Raw genomic sequence first — 20,705 nt, 5'->3', positions numbered from 1 at the left:
CCTTGTAACAGATTCAGCAATGCAGCAAAATTACCAGGCAACCCAATTTCTTAGGGTTGTAGCAATGTCACAGATAATTAAATAGAAACCAGGGTTTTGTCCTGGTTTCAATAAATTGGCCAGCTGGACCACCAACAACATCTCCCTATGCAGTTATAGAGATCTAGCAGTGTGTTAATAAAAGCCTCAGGGAGGTCCCACAAACTATTGGCCATTTTCTACAGGAGATATAGCTCTAGGCAACTTCACAGGGTATATCTAGCATTCCTGTTCCAATAAAAAGAAGAGCATAAGAGTACATTGTGTATGCATAGGTATATGTGTATGTGTGTTAAGTGACCAAAGAAGTATGGAAAATTAATGAGACATTATGGAAAAATGGTTAACTTCCCTCTCTCCCCCTACCATATATAGCTCTGATAATCCAACATCTCACCAGCCGCTAATACTTAATACTCAAAGGAAAACCACATTTGCAATTTAATTAAAGCACAAGGTGGTAGGTTCTATTTACAAATGTCATGGTAAAGGCAATTTTGTCTCCCCACACCATTTTTTTTTTTATCAAATCAACCTAATACCTAACACTTCTCATATATAACTTGCTAGTGCTGTTAACACAAAAGTCAGCCTAATAGCAATAATAAGTGAGAGGTTTTAAAATAATAAAAATAAAATAGCTATTTATGCATAATTAAATTCAATGATATGATTAAACACAATATAAGTAATACCATTCAACACTTTTAGAGAATTCAATTCACTTCAGTTGACTATGGAAAGAAGCTAGGTGAGGGGATAAAATTCTGTGCATTCCTTTACTAAGTAAAGATTATGTTATTATTCATTTTTCTAACAATTCAAATAAAAAGTGAGAGTAATTTTTAATAGAATTGCTACAAAAATGAAATATTGTTATATTTTTCAAATTTCTGAAAATAATAGTATTAATAATAATAGCAACAATAATAAAATATTATGTCTTAATAGGGCCACTTCTTGCTCAGCTTGTTAAAGACAAAAGAGATCTAATTATGAAAGCTTCTCTCCAGGGAACTAATTCTTGACTATAAATTTTAATGGCAATTTTTCCACTTATCAGAACAGTTTAGAAATTGCACACATCCATTTTTAGGTCTTTTATTTTTCAGTGTAGACATCACAACCTTTAAATGTTTTAATAAATGTTAATGTTAAATTGACATTATACTACCTTTCAAACTAAAGTTTTGAAATATTTCCATTATGCAAATTAACTTTAAGCATGGATCTCCATTTCTTATCTGTATATGTTATAAATACTACCCACACAAAAAATGTATAGATTCTAACAAAAGGCCTTACCATAGACATTCTCTATTTTTGTGGCACTTTTGTCTATAAATATATTTTTTTAACTAAGAAATTTCTAAGTCACAACATACTCTTGTAATATAATGTAGACTCTTAAAAGTGACACTATTTTACGGGCATACAGCACTAAACAATAGACAAATTCTCAGTAGTTGATTAATCAATAAAGAGGCATATTGTATGTATACATATAAGAAGACATATATATGACATACATATATACATGTGCAAGAAGACAGGAGACATAAATATAGAGAGAGGTCAATAAGAATTAGTAGTTCAATGTTAAAACAGCCTACTATAGTGTGATTATATTTCAAATTCTATTTTCCTTTACATATTTTTAATTTTAAAATGTTCTATAATAAGTATATATTACTTTTATAATAATAAACATTAAATTTTAAGAAGGATAAATAAAATAGCTTCATGAGTACTTAATCTCTGAACATACAACTGATATTATAGAAAACAAATTATTTTTCATATTCACAATATTTCTGCTAAAAATCAAATTCCTATTGCTAATTCTTTCTAGCTTCTTATGCCTTATATATTTAGAAACTGAATATCGTATATGAATCTAGACTTTATTTAATTTCTGATTTAAAAGCCTCCAAAGTAAAAATTTTTTTAATTTTTTTAATTTGATAAATTTGACACTACATTTTGTAAATGTCAGGAGTACACCATGTTACTATGATACACATATATAGTGTAATATGATTGCCATTGAATCAATATTTATCACATTATATCTTAGTACACTATTATTGTCTGTATTATTATATTTTACATTAGGTCTCTATGACTTATTTACTACTTGGTACAAGTTTATATCCTTCAATACTATCAGTCCTATCTCCCCAATACTATCTCCTAGTAACCAAAGTTTCTTTTCTGGGTTTCTTACAAGGCATAACCTTCTTAGATCCAAACATTTAAATTATATCATACAATATTTGTTTATGTCTGATTTATGTTGCTTAGCATAAAGTGCTCAAGGTCCATCCACATTGTCACAAATAGCAGCATAGTCTCCTTTCTCATGACTGAATATCTCACTGTGTACTTATATCACATCTATTTTGCCCATTCATCCACTGATGGGAGTTTGAGTTGTTTTCATATCTTGGCTATTATGAATAATGTTGCAATAACTATGGGAGTTTATAATTTTTGTCAATCCCAATTTCATTTATTTTGGTTATATACCAAGGAAGTGGAATTGCTAGTTTATATGGTAAATCTATTTTTAATTTGTGAGAAATCTTTATATTGTTTTCACTAGTGGTTGCACTAAGTTACATTCCTACCCGCAGTGTGTGAGAGTTCTCTTTTTACCACATCCTTGCCAACAAGCAATTGTCTCTTGTATTTTTTTTTAATTTTTTAAAATGTTTTTTATTTACTTCTGAGAGATACAGTGTGAACAGGGGAGGGTTAGAGAGAGAGACACACACAGAACCTGAAGCAGGCTCCAGGCTCTGAGCTGTCAGCACAGAGCCCAATGCGGGGCTTGACCCCACAAACTAAACCATGAGATCATGACTTGAGCCAAAGTCAGACGCTTAACCAACGGAGCCACCCAGGGGCCCCTTGTCTCTTGTCTGTTTAATAATAGCCATTCTAAAAAGTGTGAGGTGATATCTCATTGTAGTTTTTATTTGTATCTCTCTGGCAATCAGTGACATTGAGCATCTTTTCATGTGCCTGTTGGGTATTTTGATGTCCTCTCTGGAAAAATGTTTAGTACTGCCATTTTTTAAATGTCTGAACAGTGTATCCATAGCTGATAGTGGGGTATTGATGTCCCCTAATATCATTGTATTCTTGTGCTGTTGTTTATTTCTCCCTTAAGATCTTAGTATTTGCTTAATATATTTTTAAGGTTTATTTATTTATTTTGAGAGAGAGAGAGAGAGAGAGAGAATGAACAAAGGAGGGACAGACAGAAGGAAGAGAATGAACCCCAAGCAGGCCCCATGCTGTCAGCACAGAGCCTAACATGGCACTCAAACTCATGAACAGATCCATGAAATCCTGATATGAGCCAGTACCAAGAATCGGACCCTTGAGGCTCCTGGATGGTTCAGTCGGTTGAGTGTCCGACTATGGCTCATGTCATGATCTCACGGTTTGGTTTGTGGGTTCGAACCCCGCGTCAGGCTCTGTGCTGACAGCTAGCTCAGAGCCTGGAGCCTGCTTCATATTCTGTGTCTCTGTCTCTGACCTTCCCCTGCTCACACTGTCTCTCTCTCTCTCTCTCTCAGAAATAAATAAAAACAGTAAAAAAAAAAAAAAAAAAGAGTAGGACCCTTAACTGACTGAGCTATCTTGGTGCCCCATTAGTGTATTGATGGTAAAATGTTTGGAATATATATATTTATGACTATTATATGTTCTTGACGTATTGACCACTTTATCATTATATAAAGAACTTATCTTCTTATCTCTTGTTACCATTTTTGGCTTGAAGTCTTTTTTATCTGATATAAGTATGGCTATCTCCACTTTCTTTTGGTTACCATTTGCTTGGAGCATCAAATTCCATCCCTTTACTTTGACTCTATGTCTTTCTTTATAGCTGAAATGAGTCTCCTGCAGGCAGCATATAATAGAGCTTTGTTTTTTTAATCTATCCAGGTGCTCTCTTGATTTGTGAGTTCAATCTATTTACATTTAGGGTGATTACTGTTATATAAAGACTTACCACTACCATTCTTTTGTTTTCTGGTTGTTTTGTATCTCTGTTGTTCCTTCCTTCCTTCCTTCCTTCCTTCCTTTCTTTTTTTCTTTCTTTCTTTCCCTCTTTCTGTTACTATTTTAAGTTGGTTGCTTTCTGTGATTATTTTCTCAGTTTGATTTTTTTTATGATTTGAGTCTTTAGCCTAGGTGTTTTTTATTTTGTGGTTACCATGAGATTTTTATAAAACATCTTATAGATGAACTAGTCTTTTTCTTGTTGATACCAAAATATCTTCATTTGCCTTTACAGATTCTGTCATTTTTCTCTTCTCCTTTTACATTTTTGTCACAAATTACTCAATTTTATATTACAAATTTGTTACCAAATTATAATAGTTACAGTTATTTTAATGCCTTTATCCTTTAATCTTTATGCTATAATTGAGTATTTAACATCCTATTCTAAAATAGTTACACTTTTCAAATTCTGGCTGTTTATCATCTTATTAAAAAATTCATATACTTTTATCTTTTTGTCTCAGGTGGAAGAGCTCCTTTCAACATATCTTGTAATGCAGGTTTGAAGGTAATTGAAGGCCCTCAGTCTTAGTTTGTCAGAGAAAGCTTTTATTTCTCCTTTATATCTGGAAAAAAAAAACCACAAAAAAAAAAATTCCGGGTACTATATTCTTGGCTGACAATTTTTATTTTTCAATACTATTTTATTTCAAGTTTTTTTTTAATTCTAGTTCATTAAGATGCCTGGTAAAATTGGTTTCAGGTGTAGAATTTAGTGATGAATCACTTACACATAACATCCATTGCTCATCACAAGTACAGTTCTTAATGCCCATCACCTATTTAGCCCATCCCATCCCAACTCACTCCATCAAGCCTCAATTTGTTCTCTATAGCTAAAAGTCTCGTATGGTTCTCATCCCTCCCCGTCTCATTTTTTATTTTTTCCTTCCCCATGTTCATCTCTTTTGTTTCCTAAATTCCACATATGAGTGAAGTAATATGGTACTTGTCTTTCTCTGACTTACTTATTTCACTTAGCATAATACACTTTACCTCCATCCATGTCATTGCAAATAGCAAAATTTCATTATTTTTATGGCTGATTAAGATTCTATTACGTATGTATGTGTATGTGTATACATATACATGTTGCTGCATAGCTATGCATGCATATATAACATATATACATGTTGCTGAATAGTTATATGTGTACACACACACACACACACACACACACACACCAACCACATTTTCTTTATCCATTCATCCGTCTATGGTCTGTCTATGATTTGTGTCTTTAGCCTAGGTGGGCTCTTTCTTTAATTTGGCCATTGTTGATAATGCTGCTATAAATCTCTAGGTGCATATATCCCTTAAGATCAGTTTTTTTAATTCTTTGGGTTAATACCTAGTAGTGCAATTGCAGGGTCATAGGGTAGTTCTATTTTTAACTTTTGAGGAGTCTCCATACCGTTTTCCAGAATGGCTGCACCAATGTGCATTCCTACCAGCAGTGTAAGAGGGCTCCCTTTTCTCCTCATCCTCGCCAACATCTGCTGTTTCCTGTGTTGTTCATTTTATCCATTCTGACAGGTGTGAGGTGATATCTCATCATGGTTTTGATTTGTGTTTTTCTGATGATGAATCATGTTGAGCATCTTTTCATGTGTCTGTTAGCCATCTGGATGTCCTCTTCAGAAAAATGACTCTTCATGTCTTCCACCCATTTCTCAACTGGATTATTTATTTTTGGGGTGTTGATTTTGATAAGTTCTTTATAGATTTTGGCCACTAACTCTTTATCAAATATGTCATTTGCAAATATCTTCTCCAATTCTGTAGATTGTATTTTGGCTTGTTGATTATTTCCTTCACTCTGCAGAAGTTTTTATCTTGATGAAGTTCCAATAGTTCATTTTTGCTTTTGTTTCCCTTACCTCTGCAGGCATGTCTAGTAAGAAGTTGCTATGGCCAAGGTCAAAGACTTTACTGTGTTCTCCTCTAGGTTTTTGATGATTTCCAGTCATATTTAGGTTTTCCATCTATCTTGAATTTATTTTTGTGTATAGTGTAAGGAAGTGGTTCAGTTTCATTGTTCTGCATGTTGCTGTCCAGTTTTCCCAACATCATTTGTTGATGAACCTTTTTTTTTTTTTTACATTTTATATTCTTTCCTGATTTGTTGAGGATTAGTTGACCATATAGTTATGGGTCCAATTCCAAGTTTTCTACTTTGTTCCATTGAACTATGTGTCTGTTTTAGTGCAAGTACAATACTGTCTTGATGACTACAGCTTTGTAATATAGCTTGATGTCTGGAATTGGGACGGATCCAGCTTTGCTTTTCTTTTTCAAGATTGCTTTGGCTATTCAGGATCTGTTGGGGTTCCATACAAATTTTGGGATTGTTTGTTCTAGCTCTGTGAAAAATGCTGGTAGTATTTAATGCAAAGCCTTTTGCATTAAATGTGTCAATTGGTTTGGGTAGTATAGACTTTTATTTNTTAACCGACTAAGCCACCCAGGCGCCCCAGTATAGACTTTCTAACACTGTTTCTTCTTCCAATTCAAGAGCATGAAATATTTTTCCATTTCTTTGTGTCCTCACCAATTTCTCTCATACACATTTTATAGTTTTCAGAGTACAGATGTTTTACCTCTTTGGTTAGGTTTGTTTCTAGGTATCTCATTGTTTTTTATGCAATTGTAAATAGGATCAATTCCTTGATTTCTCTGTCTGCTGATTCATTATTGGTGTATAGAAACAGAACAGATTTTTGTCTGTTGATTTTGATCTGTAATTTTGCTGAGTTTGTGTATCATTCTAGCTATATTTTGCTAGGGTCCTTTGAGTTTTCTACATAGAGTATCATGTCATCTGCAGTAAAAGTTTGACTTCTTCCTTGTATTCTTGGGTGCCTTGTATTTCTTTCTGTTGTCTGATTTCTGAGGCTAGGACTTCCAGTACTATGTTAAATAACAATGGTAAGAATGGGCTTTTCTGTCTTGTTCCTGACTGTAGATGAAGAGCTCTCAGATTTCCCCATTGAGGATGATTTTAACTATGGGTTTTCATATATGGCCTTCATGATGTTAAACGACATTTCATCTATCCCTGCTTTGCTGTTTTTTTTAATCAAGAATGGATGCTTATATGGGGCACCTGTGTGGCTCAGTCAGTTAAGGATTTGACTTCGGATCAGGTCATGATCTCATGGTTTGTGAGTTCGAGCCCCATGTCAGTCTCTGTGCTGACAGCTCAGAGCCTGGAGTCTGCTTCGGATTCTGTTCTCCCTCTCTCTCTGTCCCTCCTCTGTCTTGCTCCATCTCTCTCTCTCTCAAAAATGAATAAACATTAAAATTAAAAAAAAAGAATGGATGCTTATCTTTCACTACTTTGAAGGCATCATTCTACTCTCTCGCCTGGCCTGTAGATTTCTACTAAGAAGTCTGCTAATAGTCTAATGGGGGGTTCTTTGTAAGTTACCTTTTCCCCCTGGCTACCTTTATGATTCTTTCTTTATTATTGACTTTTGACAGCTTCATTATAATGTGTCTTGGAGAGTGTCTTCACTGAGATACTATGGTGATCTATTAGTTTCATGTATTTTTATGTCTAAGTTTTTCCTCAGGTTTGGGAAGTTTTCAGCTGTTCTCTCTTTCTCTCTCTCTGTCTCTCTCTCTTAATGTTTATTTGTGTTTGAGAGAGACAGAGACAGAGAGACAGAGCATGAGTAGGGGAGGGGCAGAAAGAGAGGAAGACACAGAACTCAAAGTGAGATCCAGGCTCCTCCACGCTGTGAGCACAAAGCCCTATGCTGGGCTCAACTCACAAACTGTGAGAGCATGACCTGAGCCAAAGTTGGACGTTCAACCAAATGAGCCACCCAGATGATCTGCAGCTGTTATCTCTTTAAATAACTCTGCCCATTCTCTTTCTTTTCTCCTTCTGGGATACCCATTATTCTTATGCTGGCTCTCCTATGGAGTCTAATATCCCTCATAGGGTTTCTTCACATTTTTAATTCTTAGGAATTCTTCTCTTCAATCATTTCCAGATTGCTATCTTTCAGATCACTCATTCTCTCTTCTGTCTGATCTGCTCTATTTCCAGCACTTACTAATGCGAACTTTATCTCATTTATTGAGTCCTGCCACTCCAGAATTTGTTTAGTTTCCTTTTTAGAATTTCAATCTCTTTGGTAAAGTACTGTATGTATTTATTAATTTTATTCCTTAGTTCGTTGAATAGACTTATCTTCATAACACCTATTTGAATTCTCTCAGTTAGACTCCAATATTCCATGACTTTGAGTTTGATCGCTAGAGAATTTTCTCTCTTCATTTTTATTTTTTTTACTTAATAATAGTTTGGATAATTTCACTTTGGGTCCTACAGTAATTTAGTTATTTTGACTTATTCTCACCTCCATCCCTCTTGAGAGAAGTCTAAACAAATGCAATGCACTGTGTTTAGGATAACAGAAGCATCCATAAGGTATAGACATAACCCAATCTATGGAATTGAATAGGAATTGAATTGTTAGTAAAGAAAGTAAATTCATACAACTTTATTCATAGGAACTATCTGAGATTAGGATCTATAGTTCTCCAGGACCAGATGTCAAAAAAACCTGGGCTATTTAATGATATTTTTAATTCCTTCTCTTTCACTCATCTGTCTTTCATATCAACAAGCCATTGTTTTGTTTATCCTGCTTTCCAAATATGTTCTCCTTTCATTATCATTGCCAGTACTTCGAGCCAGTCCATCTCCTATTTCTGGCATCAATCACAGTGACTGTCTCCTAACTGTTATTCTTAATATTAGCTTCTCTGCCCAGGATCCCATCCCCCATCTTAAAAGACTTAATTTCTAAAACAAATGTTTAGTCATTCTACGCCCTATTTGAAAGGGTAATGGGACACTCCACTCTATTATCCATGAAAGAAGATCCAAAATATTTATATGGCCCTTAAAAGTCCATCAGACATGATCTCAAATAAACTTCCAACTTTTCTCAAGTAACAAATTCTGTCCCACCACATTTCTACTTAAAATATACCCTATGTTTTTCTCATTAATTCTCTTTTTATTTCCTCAGATTTCCACTTCTCTGTGCTTTGCTCATGCTTAACCTCTGCTAATGTTACCTCCATGATGCCTACACCTTGTCTAAGTCACAGCTTTAACTCTATCTTACTAGAAAATTGTTCTTTGGGACTACCACCCTTTTTCCATCCTCACAGAAGTTACAGCCCTTTAATCTGTGTTCCACCATAGTTCATAAGAGTTCTCATTATAAAATTTAGCATACCTTACCATTCTCACAACTGATATTTTCTTCATTATGTTAAGAATTTCTTCATGATAATAATTATATTTATTTTTCTTTGTATTCTCAACACTTAGTATAAAGAAGAAATGAAAAATGATTCTCATGTGTAAAGGTTCTAAATTCTCATTTATTCTGTGTCATATCTAGGATCAAATCTATCATATTCTTATTATATTATGTATCCTTTTGTTACAATGTTCTCTTTTTCTGTACTTCCACATTGCAAGTACACACAACTTAAAAAAAATGGATTTTCTCTGTAATACATTCTACTCCCTTAACCAATGTAATCTAACCTCCCATTAGGTAGATCATTTCTGAATATTCTTGAATAAATTCTTGCTTAAGTAGTAGACAATTAGAATGAGGTTCACTTTGTATTTTTTTAATTGGCAATTTTTAAGTGATAAACAGAGATGCAGTTTTAAATACTTCTGCTGCAGATAACATACATCTAATAGTTCCTGTTTTTCTAAAAGCTAATATCTCCATTCTTCTCTAATAGGCACTGAAAAAAAAAAAAGAAAAGAAAAGAAATACAAAGTACTTGAGTTTCATAAGTGAGAAATAATGTTTCTGTGGATTTGAGGAGTGCTTTGCAAGTGCCTACTTTTCATCTAGGGAATAATTTTAAAAGATAGAATAGTTAAGTGCAATCATTTACAAATGCTTGGTTTTAGTGTTTAAAAGAACTAAACTTCTACATTTTCTGAAAATGACTTTTTTTTAACAAACTTGAACTCATTTTATTTTCTCTTTTCAATATGTCAATAAGATAAAAGCTTATTTATTCTCGCCTTTAGAAGTGACTATTTTTACTGTGGACAACTGAAAGAAACAGCATAATCATAGAAATTCAAATTTCCAGTGTGGGAAGTCTTTTTATAAGGAATAACATCTGTTTGAGTTTTCTTTTTTTGGAAATTAAACACGAAAATGGTAATTATTTTAAAAAATTATGAATATTGCTGATGTATATTTTCATGATCTTTATTTTCATAGTGCCATAAAAAGAAAAAAAAAAAACCAGCCTGTCCTGAATTTACTTAAGTAGACTAGATGGGAGGATTTAAAAATAGTAAGAGAAGGTGAGCTGTAGAGTCAACCAAAATCAAGTAGTATGATGTAAGAAAAATGTGGGTTTTATTTGTGTCATCGGTGAAATGTTTTTATTCTTAATAACAAAACACTAATGGGGCACCTGAGTGGCTTAGTAGGTTGAGAGCCTGACTTTGACTCAGATCATGATCTCACGGTTTGTGGGTTTGAGCCCTGAGTCAGGCTCTGTGCTGATAGCCTGGAGCCTGCTTCAGATTCTGTCTCTATGTCTCCCTTTCTCTGCCCCTCCCCTGCTTATACTCTGTCTCTGTCTCTCAAAAATAAAAGATTTTTAAAAACATTAAAAATTTTTAAAAATAACAAAGCACTATCTTTGAGATTAGAAAGAGAATTGATTTTTGTTTGTCATAAAAATATTTAAAAATTTACAATAGAATCATTGATATCTAAGTGACTTGTTTCTCATGCCAGCATCTTAAAGTAAAATAAGGTAAGGAAAAGAAAATGTTATTACCTACCCTTTCTATGCCAATTAACATCACCAGAACTCTTGTTCCTATTGATATTTCCCTCTAACTCAAACTTTGTAGGGGGAATTCCTGGGTGTCTCAAGACCTGACATCTTTTCCTCTATTACTTTGTGACTTCTCGGCTATTAAGCAGATGGAATGATATCCAATACACACATGACTCTCAACATACACTTGCAAGCTGGCACCCACACTGATCTCAAGGATCTACAGATAAGGTAAAGTGCATGTTTCTAGCTGTCTTGGTGAGATAGCACCAGGTTCCAAGGTGAAAACACATGGGGAGAAAATTTTGTCCTCAAAATTCTTACAGCATGTTAAATAAAGCTGTAATAGTAGCAGCAATAAGAATAAATAAAAAGGAACATTTGTTAAACAAAGTAAAAACTGGACTAAGTTAGGGATCAAAATATCTCAAAGCGTGCTCTTAGAAATTCCAGTGATACAATCGTTATTGTGCTTATTCTTGACTACATTCTATTTTTTCTCAGGGGCAGACACATGTCTCAAGGGAAAAGGTTTGACTCTTGAATGTCATAGCATCAGTCTGAAGGAACAACATGCTAAAATGCTGAAGGCCAGGGTTGCCTGGGTGGCTCAATCAGTTAAGCGACTGATTAACCGACTTCGGCTCAGGTCATGATCTCACGGTTCATGGGTTCAAGCCCCGTGTCTGGCTCTGTGCTGACAGATAGCTAGAGCCTGGAGCCTAGCCTGCTTCAGATTCTGTATCTCCCTTTCTCTCTGACCCTCCCCTGCTCATGCTGTCTCTCTCTCTCTCTCTCAGAAATAAATAAAACATTAAAAATTTTAAATAAAATAAATAAAATGAAATGAAATAAAATAAAATACTGAAGGCCAGACAATGAAAAGAGAGGGTGTCTATGAATAGACAGAATGCCAGTAGGACTGAAGTCTTGTAGGAGTAAAGAAAAGGTGATAAAGAAACTAGAGCTAATCAGGAAGCAAATCATGATGAATGTTGTAAGCCTTTTAGAATTTACCCGGAAACAATTGAAGTCTTAAGTACAAAATATAGACTCATATTTATATTGTAGAGAGACCATTTTGGTTGCATTTTAGAAAATGTGAATAGGAATTAGACTGATAAAGAGAGATCAACAATCATGTTGCAGTTATCTGGGTGACAGTTAATGATGGTTTGATCTAAGGCAGAGTTTCTCAATCTCAGCACTACTGATGTTTTGGACTGGGTAATTCTTTGCTGTAGGGGCTGCCCTGTGCGTTATAGCATGTTTAGCGCCATACATGGCTACCACTTATTAGATGTTAGAATCATTTCCACCCCTGTTTTGACAACCAAAAATATCTCCAGTCTTTGTCAAATATTCCCAGAGAGAGAACACCTTCTTCTTTCACTCCCTCTTCCCTTATAGATCTGAGATAAAGGCAAAGAGAATGGATAAAGGAGGGGAACTGGCATAATATTTAAAATATACCATCAAGACTAAAATGATGAAGTATTGGGTATGGAGTTTAAGGAAGGGGGTAAGATATTTGAGTTAGAACAAGAAAATGCATCAACTACTGGATATTTATCCAAAGAAAATAAAAACACTAATTTGCAAAGGTATATGCATCTTGTTTATTGCAACATTACTTACAATAGCTGCAATAGGAAATCAACCCAAGTGTCTATCAATAGACAAATAAAGAAGATGTGGTAGCACACACACACACACATACACACACCCACACACACAGGAATATTACCCAGCCATAAAAAAGGATGAGATCTTGCCATTCATGACAACATGGATGGACCTAGAAGGCATTATGCTAACTGAAATTATATAATATATATATTATGCTAATATATATATATTCATTATGCTAACTGAAAAAAGTCAGACTGAAAAAGACAAATGCATACGATTTCACTTATATGTGGAATTACAAAAACAAAGTAAATAAACCAACAAAATGCAGAAACAGACCCATAAATACAGAGAACAAACTGATGGTTGCCAGAGGGAAAGGAGGTTGGGGAAATGGCAAAAATGGGTAAAGGGAATTGAAAGAGACATGCTTCTAACTGTAGAATAAATTAATCAAGGGATAATAAAAGATAAGGGAGAGGGAATATAATCAATAGTACTGTAATAACATAGTATGGTGACAAATGGCAGCTACACTTGTAGTGAGCATAGTATAACATATAAACTTGTTGAATCACTATGCTGTATACCTGAAAGTAATGTAACATTGTGTATCAACTATACATATATATATATGTCTAGGTGTATATAAAGAACAAGAAAGTAATTTCACTTTCTATTGGGAATAAAAGGGGTTTCTAAATAGAGAGGTGATGATATTGATTTACATACTTGAAAAACAATTGTGGAGGTATAAAAACACACACACACATTCACACACACACACACACACACACACACAAAGGCACATATACATGAGTTATGATGTTAGAAATTTCAGTATGGAGTGAAGAAGGTCTCAACTAATGACATCACAGTTGAAATAAAAGAAAACCCAATAGGAAATGTTTTGATGATCATCTGGGGGAATGAATTAGACTTATATCATGGGGGCATTCATCAAGTCTTTTTAGTTTTGATGGCTAGATGTTTTATATCAGCATTAACTATTTTGGAAAATATAGGCAAAGCAGCAGATTTGGAGAGCAAAAATCAGAAAACATATTTTTAGCTACCCATACCTAACAATGCTCAGAAAGAATATAGATTCTTTGGAGCATATAGATGATTTTAGGAACATAATACAGAAAATAAAAGGACAAAAATACTTTCACATTTTTATTTAAAATGTGTTTCATTTTTGACATTTTGGCACAATGCATTTATTTGTCCAGGTAGGCTAAGTGAATGTAAGCAACAATAATGATATCTGAACAACTGAAGAGGGAGGGATTTGCAGACTTAGAGCAAAGTGAAGGCATAGGTTTATTCTTGAGAGACTTTTAGAAGAACCTGTTTTCATTATAGAATATAGGCTGTTTTTGCTATAATAAAATATTGCTCTATCAAGTCCTATTAGGCATTGGAGCTTTGCTTTTCCTACTTCTGATGGCAAATGTAGGATTTTGTTTATTAAAAACCTACAATTTTTTGCATGTCCATTCATTATTTTCTCTGTAAGCACAAAGAGACACTGGTGCTTAAAAAATTACTCTTATTATTATTATTGTTCTTATTTTTCTTACTATTATCAGGCTGACAAGAAGCAGAATAACATCTTTTATGGATCATCAGAAAAATTTGAAGTGTTAATATTCTACTTTGAAAGAAGTAACTTTGGCAAAGACTATGTCTTTAAATGATGCTTTCATATTAAGTCTCAACTTTTCACACAATGATTTCAACAAAGTAAGGAATACTGTGAAATCATAGATTTTGTTACTTCAATCTTGGGAATAAAATCTTAGATTAAATTTTAACAGGATTAGATTTCTAATCTTGTGTTATTTCAATCTATTTTCATACTTCCTTTTTTTAAGTTTCTATTTATTTATTTTGAGAGAGAGCAAGGGGTAGGGGCAGAGAGGTGGGGGGAGAGAGAGAATCCCAAGCAGGCCCCACACTATAGATGCAGAGCCCCATGCTGGGCTTGAAGCTGAAACCAAAAGTCAGACGCTTAATCGACTGAGCCACCCAGGCGCCTCTATTATCACACTTCTAATAAATATTTGGAATTGATTATTTCAATCTTATTGTTTAATAACTAAGTATTTAATATAACATGGTCAAAAAAGATTATCCAATGTTAATTATGATTATCATTTGGTGTATAGGTTTTCATATCTATACTGATATATAAATTTTTTTAAAACTCTGATCAACATGTTTTGATGACTTTATTGCTTCCTTATATATTTTTCCTAGTAAGGAGATTGAAATTATAATTTTGAATCAGTAAATTGTATTCCATGTAAAAGATATACCAAAATGTAATTAACCCCTGCTTTTAAGAGTGGCATGTAGAAGTTGTATCCAGTTTTCTGCTAGTGTAGACAATGTCAATAAAATCATCTTGATGTATAAATTATGGTTTATTTGTTCAAACATTTCCTTATTACATATTTCTGGAAGGAAATTCCTGGGTTAAAAGATATTCCTACTTTGAATGTGTATATATATATTTTATAATCTGGGAAAAGTGTCTTAACCTGTTCCTACGCTAGCTGTGAATGATTTTGCCCATTTTCCCAAATCTTTTACAACACAAGTCTGTTTCAATTGTTTAGATTGTGGAAACAATGTAGACACAGTCCTGAATATATTATGAATAAGCATGAACATTCAGTCCCACAGCCAGAAAACAAATAAAACAAAACACTTTGCACTGAGAGATAAACTATAAATAATTGGGTCACTCTGTTGAGTTGTAGGCTCCAAGCTCAATAAGATTCCCAGAATTTTCCATAAATTGTTAGTTACTAATGGAAAAACTCTATCCTTGATTTTTCAACAGCTCTTATTTGAAGAAAAGACTTTGCCTTTGTGGATATGATGATGACAATGTGAGAAAGTTTTTTTTTTTTTATCTTAAACAAACTAACTGTAAACTCAGTATGTTTGATAATTCTGCTGAGTTTGACAAAAATTTTTTCAATATTGTTTTCTTTTTAATTTGAAGACAAGAGCTTAACGCTTTAAAGCTTGAACTTCTTTCCAATTTTTTGAAAATAAACTTATTTTTAATAAACATTTGGTCTCTGTATCTTTCTCAGATATTAGTCCATCTCATAGGTTAAAAATAATTTTTAAATTTTAAAACAGCTTACAAATTTAATTACTAGGCATTTCAAAATCCTTTTATAAATTAATGCTTTATTTGTATTTCATCTTTTGCAAATGTCTTTAACATATCTCTATCCCTGTTCCTGTTGAGTGATTTATTTTAATAACAGAGGTCTCGTGTACATTAAATATATCAGTCACACAAGAAACTAATTTCATTGTTTTGTGCTTCTTTGCCCATGGTTTAAAATTACTGTTATTTTAAAATATTTTATGTTTATTTATTTATTTTTAAGAGCGAGAGAGACAGAGCATGAGCAGGGGCAGGGCAGAAAGAGAGGGAGACACAGAATCCGAAGCAGGCTCCAGGCTCTACGCTGTCAGCACAGAGGCCAACATGGGGCTCGAACTCATAGACCACGAGATCATGACCTGAGCTGACGTTGGACGCTTAGTTGACTTAGCCACCCAGGCACCACTAAAATTATTTTTGCAGTCAAATCCATCATTACAGTTTCTTGCAATGTTTCTTGTTTTAGAAAGCCATTTTAACCCCCCAAATCTGAAACATATTTATCTAATTTTCTAATATAGTTATGGTTTTATTTTTAACACTTAAATCATTAACTCATTGGGCTTTCAGCCTAAGAAAAATTGGTTTCAAATACCAGCTGTGCATTGCTTGTTCAAGTCAGGACAGGCCCATTGTTCTCTGAGGCTCACTTCCTCACCTTTAAAAGGAGATTGATAGTTTACAACTCATTAAGTGTTTGTAAGGATTAAATTAGATAATTCATATAAATGGTTTAACAGACTAACTGTTGATAGTAAATAATAAATAATGAGGAGGAGGATTTATGTGTTCATACATAATAAGAATGTACATAAGTTTATGTAGATCATGTATATATAGACCAAAACATTGATAATTTACCAAAAACTTATTTAAATGTAGAGATGTAATTATTTGGACAATAAGACATACCTAATGTCAACACATATATGAATAAAGCTTGAAAGTAATTTAATTAAAATGTTTTCAGTCCCATTTGGAACAGAACTACAGATGAAGCTGTGTTCATGAATGCTGGACATACAGAGTAACTTCTTATGCATGACAACGGCTTTGGACTTTGGAGTTTTAAGTCTTTGTTCCCCTACCTTTTTAAATGAAATGATGCAATAAATAATGAATGGTTAACAGTGATGGCAGATCAACAGGCAAAGATAAACACAAAAAAGATACAAGACAGAGTGTTCCTGCTCAATATCCTCCAAGTAGTTGCAGATTTAGATTGCTTCTAGGCATCCAGGCATCTGAGCTATCACCGGGAATATCTAAATTGCTTTCTCACAGGTTCTACAAAACACTCTCTTTACTTTATCTACTCATTTTAGATGGCACCTCATTGAATTTCTCCTAGCCAATTTACTTTCTGCAAAGCTCACATTTCTCTTACAATAGAGAAATTTCTCTAGCTCTACTCTTTTAAGTTTAGCTTAATAGCATGGGGGCTTTCATTAAGTCTCACTGTCAGCAGAACAGCACAAATTTAACATTTATGTGATCCATTTCTACTAAACAGCAAAAGGAGAAAGTGTTATGCCAAGGGCAACATGGGTATTCATTTTCCCTATGGTTTATGCAGTTACTTGAATGTATCCCAAAAGAAAACTAATATATTGATCAAACCTAATTAGCTTTAATTTACATAAAACTATAGCATGAGGTACTTGTATGCTTTAGAAAAATAGAAGGTTTAAGTGAAAATAACGCGAAGGAATTTCAGACTCATCTGGCACAGAAAACAACCAAAGTATAAAAGTAATATGAGACCAAAATTCTAATCTCTATTTAAAAATTATTTAACAACAAACATATTAAATCTTAATGATTTTTATTTGTTTAAATGTTTATTTATTTCTTTGAGAGAGAGAGAGAAAGAGAAAACATGACTTGGGGAGTGGCAGAAATGTGGGGCTCCAACTCACCAACTGTGAGATCATGACCTGAGCCAAAGTCAGATGCTTAACCCGACTGAGCCACCCAGGCACCCTTAAATTTTAATTGGTTTTTAGATTGCTGTTACATAACACATTTTATATAAGTATCCATATTTATTTTTTTAAACAAAAAAATAGAAACTAAAAAAATTCATCAATAACACCATCATCTAAAGATAAAGAGTAAGAATAATGTTCTAGTGACACTTCTTCCAGACTCTCTTTACACACACACACACACAAATGTGCATGTGCATGTGAACAATGTTTATGCCATTCACTGAGTTTTATAATCTCCTTTTTTTCTTTTTTAAATTTTATTCTAGAGAGAGAATGTGTGCAAGCAAGAGAGAGGGGCAGAGAGAGAAAGAGAGAGACAGAGACAGAGAGAATCATAAGCAAGCTCCACATTCAGCACGAAGCCTGACATGGGGCTTGATCCCATGATCCCAGGATCATGACCTGAGCAGAAATCAGAGACCAGGTATCAACCAACTGAGTCACCCAGGCACTCCCCTTTTTTCTTCAATATGGACTTATTAAGATGTTTTCTTGTCATTTCTTCATACAATAAAAATGTATTAAGCCAATATCATTTGCCGCAACAATGCTACTTATGTTGTAAACAGAAATTAATAAAACAGTAATTGCCATTCCCTTGTAGAATTTATATTCTGATTGAGCAGACAGATAATGAACAATTGAATGAATAAAAAAAATATATTTCTGTGTATATATATATATGGGTATAATTATAGATAATGAAAACTGTGAATAAAAATCAAGAACTGAATGGAATAGGTATTAAAAATAAAGTGGCTAAAGGTATTTTACAGGTGACATTTGTGCTGGGCTTTGAAAGATTAAGAAAGAGCAACTCTTATGTTCTGTCACTTGGGAGTAATCTAAACCAAAAGAAGCAGGCATGAAGGTTCTACCTAGCAAAGCTTTATTTTGGAAAAGGTATAAAAGGATACCAGTTTCACTGCATATTATTAAAGCTTGGAGTTGAGGCAACTGGATGGCCAATGAATTCACAAGTATAAGGAGTGTGCTTTGTGAGAAGCAGGTCTTAGCGCTAACACCACAGGTCTCTGACCCAATGAGTGGGTGGAGTTTGATAGTAATCTTGCTACAGATATTAAAAAAAAAAAGAAAGGATATAAATTCTAGAGTCTAGTGGGAAAGAAGACAGAAGAGGATGTAGTAGTTAGGAAGAAATCAAATCGTTCAGGGTTTTATTTTTTGGTTTTCAGGTAAGATTGAAGCACATGAACTTGAGTTAACCTTTGACTCCTTTTGACCAAAAGAACACAGCAGAAATTATACTGTGTCTATTCCAGGTCTACTCCTTAAAAACTTTAGACTACCATTTCCACTCACAAATTCAGTTGTCATGTAAGAACCTGAACTGCCCCTAGAGCTTGGCACTGTGAGAAAGCCCAAGCTGGCCACATGGAGAGGCCATATACTGAAACATCATACATAAAAGTAGAGCTAGCCGCGGTGGCCCAGCTCAGCTCAGTCACTAGCTGAATGCAGCTAATTGAAGAGCCCCAGCTAATAGGAGGTAAAGCGTAACCATCCAGTCAATTCCTGCTCAAATTCCTGACAAACTAGATTATAAAAAGTCATAAAATAAATATTTTCCCACTTAATTTGAGGATGGTTAGTTACACGGAAATAAAGGAAACAGTAAACCTATACAGCCACACCTCTTTTTATTGCACTTTATTATATTTTGCAGATACTGCATTTTTAAAAAAACTAATAGAAGGTTTGTAGCATTCCTGCATGAAACAGGCCTCTAGGCACCATTTTTCCAGCAGCATCTGCTCACCTCAATCCTCTGTGTCACATTTTGGTAATTTGCACAATATGTCAAATTTATTATTATTATTATATTTGTTATGGTGATCTGTAATCGGTGCTTATGACTCCCTAAAAGCTTAGATGATAGTTAGCATTTCTTAGCTAATAAAGTATTTTTAAAATAAGAGTATGTGTTGGGGTGCCTGGGTGGCTCAGTCGGTTAAGCGTCCAACTTCATCTCAGCTAGTGATCTCATGGTTTGTGGGTTCGAGTCCCACATCGGGCTCTGTGCTGACAGCTCAGAGCCTGGAGCCTGCTTCAGACTCTGTGTCTCCCTCTCTCTCTGACCCTCCCCTGCTCATACTATCTCTCTTTTTCTCTTTCTCAGAAATAAATAAAACATTAAAAAATTAAAAGAAAATCATAGTGTGTGCATTTTTTAGACATAATGCTATTGCACACTTTATAGACTACAGTATAGGATAAACAGAACTTCTACATGAGCTGGGTAACAAAAAAAAATCATCTGACTAACTTTATTGTGATATTCTTTATTGCAGTGAGCTGGAACTGAACCCACAATACCTCCAACATGTGTTGCATTATAATATAATGTTATATAAAAACACAAATAAAATTATATTATATAGGATACTATGCTATACCATAATATAATTTTAGGTAATGAGAATATTTGTTCACCTTTCCTAGGCAAATATTATGCTTACAGGTAAAATCATTCTATTTACTATGCATTGCACTTTTATAACAATATAATTTCACTCAGGAAATTTTTTATTGGCACAAAATAGCTGCCTGCAAAATGGGGTTAAAGACATAGACAGTTTCTTAATACCAAAATTAATATTTCTACAAAATTGCCTTAGGGCTCTGTTAAAGTAAGTTTAAGAATAGTTTTCCATAAACTATTACTTGACATACCTTTATTTAGACAAATGCTGTTCAGCAGAAATAAAATTCAAGCTACATATGTTATTTTAAAAGTAGTACAAAGAAAGAAGACAAATTGGTTTTAACAATATATTTCATTTACTTATTATATATTTATGTTATTTGCTATAGATTTTCATAGAGCATATTATATATTATATAAATTAATCTATTCTTATTATAATTGTAAATATATAATATGTTTA

General features: G+C 33.7%; 1 non-coding gene across 1 annotated transcript; it reads left to right on the top strand.

Annotated features, from left to right (window-relative positions):
* The first annotated feature begins 18,720 nt into the window (after nt 1–18,720).
* On the top strand, nt 18,721–18,876 carry LOC144239534 (small nucleolar RNA SNORA62/SNORA6 family). The gene has a single exon (XR_013337455.1). It is a non-coding gene; the product is annotated as a small nucleolar RNA SNORA62/SNORA6 family (small nucleolar RNA).
* The last annotated feature ends 1,829 nt before the right edge of the window (nt 18,877–20,705 follow it).

Source organism: Crocuta crocuta, unplaced genomic scaffold (genome assembly GCF_008692635.1).
Source record: "Crocuta crocuta isolate KB4526 unplaced genomic scaffold, BGI_CrCroc_1.0 scaffold790, whole genome shotgun sequence".
NCBI classification, from domain to species: domain Eukaryota; kingdom Metazoa; phylum Chordata; class Mammalia; order Carnivora; family Hyaenidae; genus Crocuta; species Crocuta crocuta.
The sequence above is the reverse complement of the archived record's forward strand: the minus strand, read 5'-3'. Positions and strand labels throughout refer to the sequence as shown.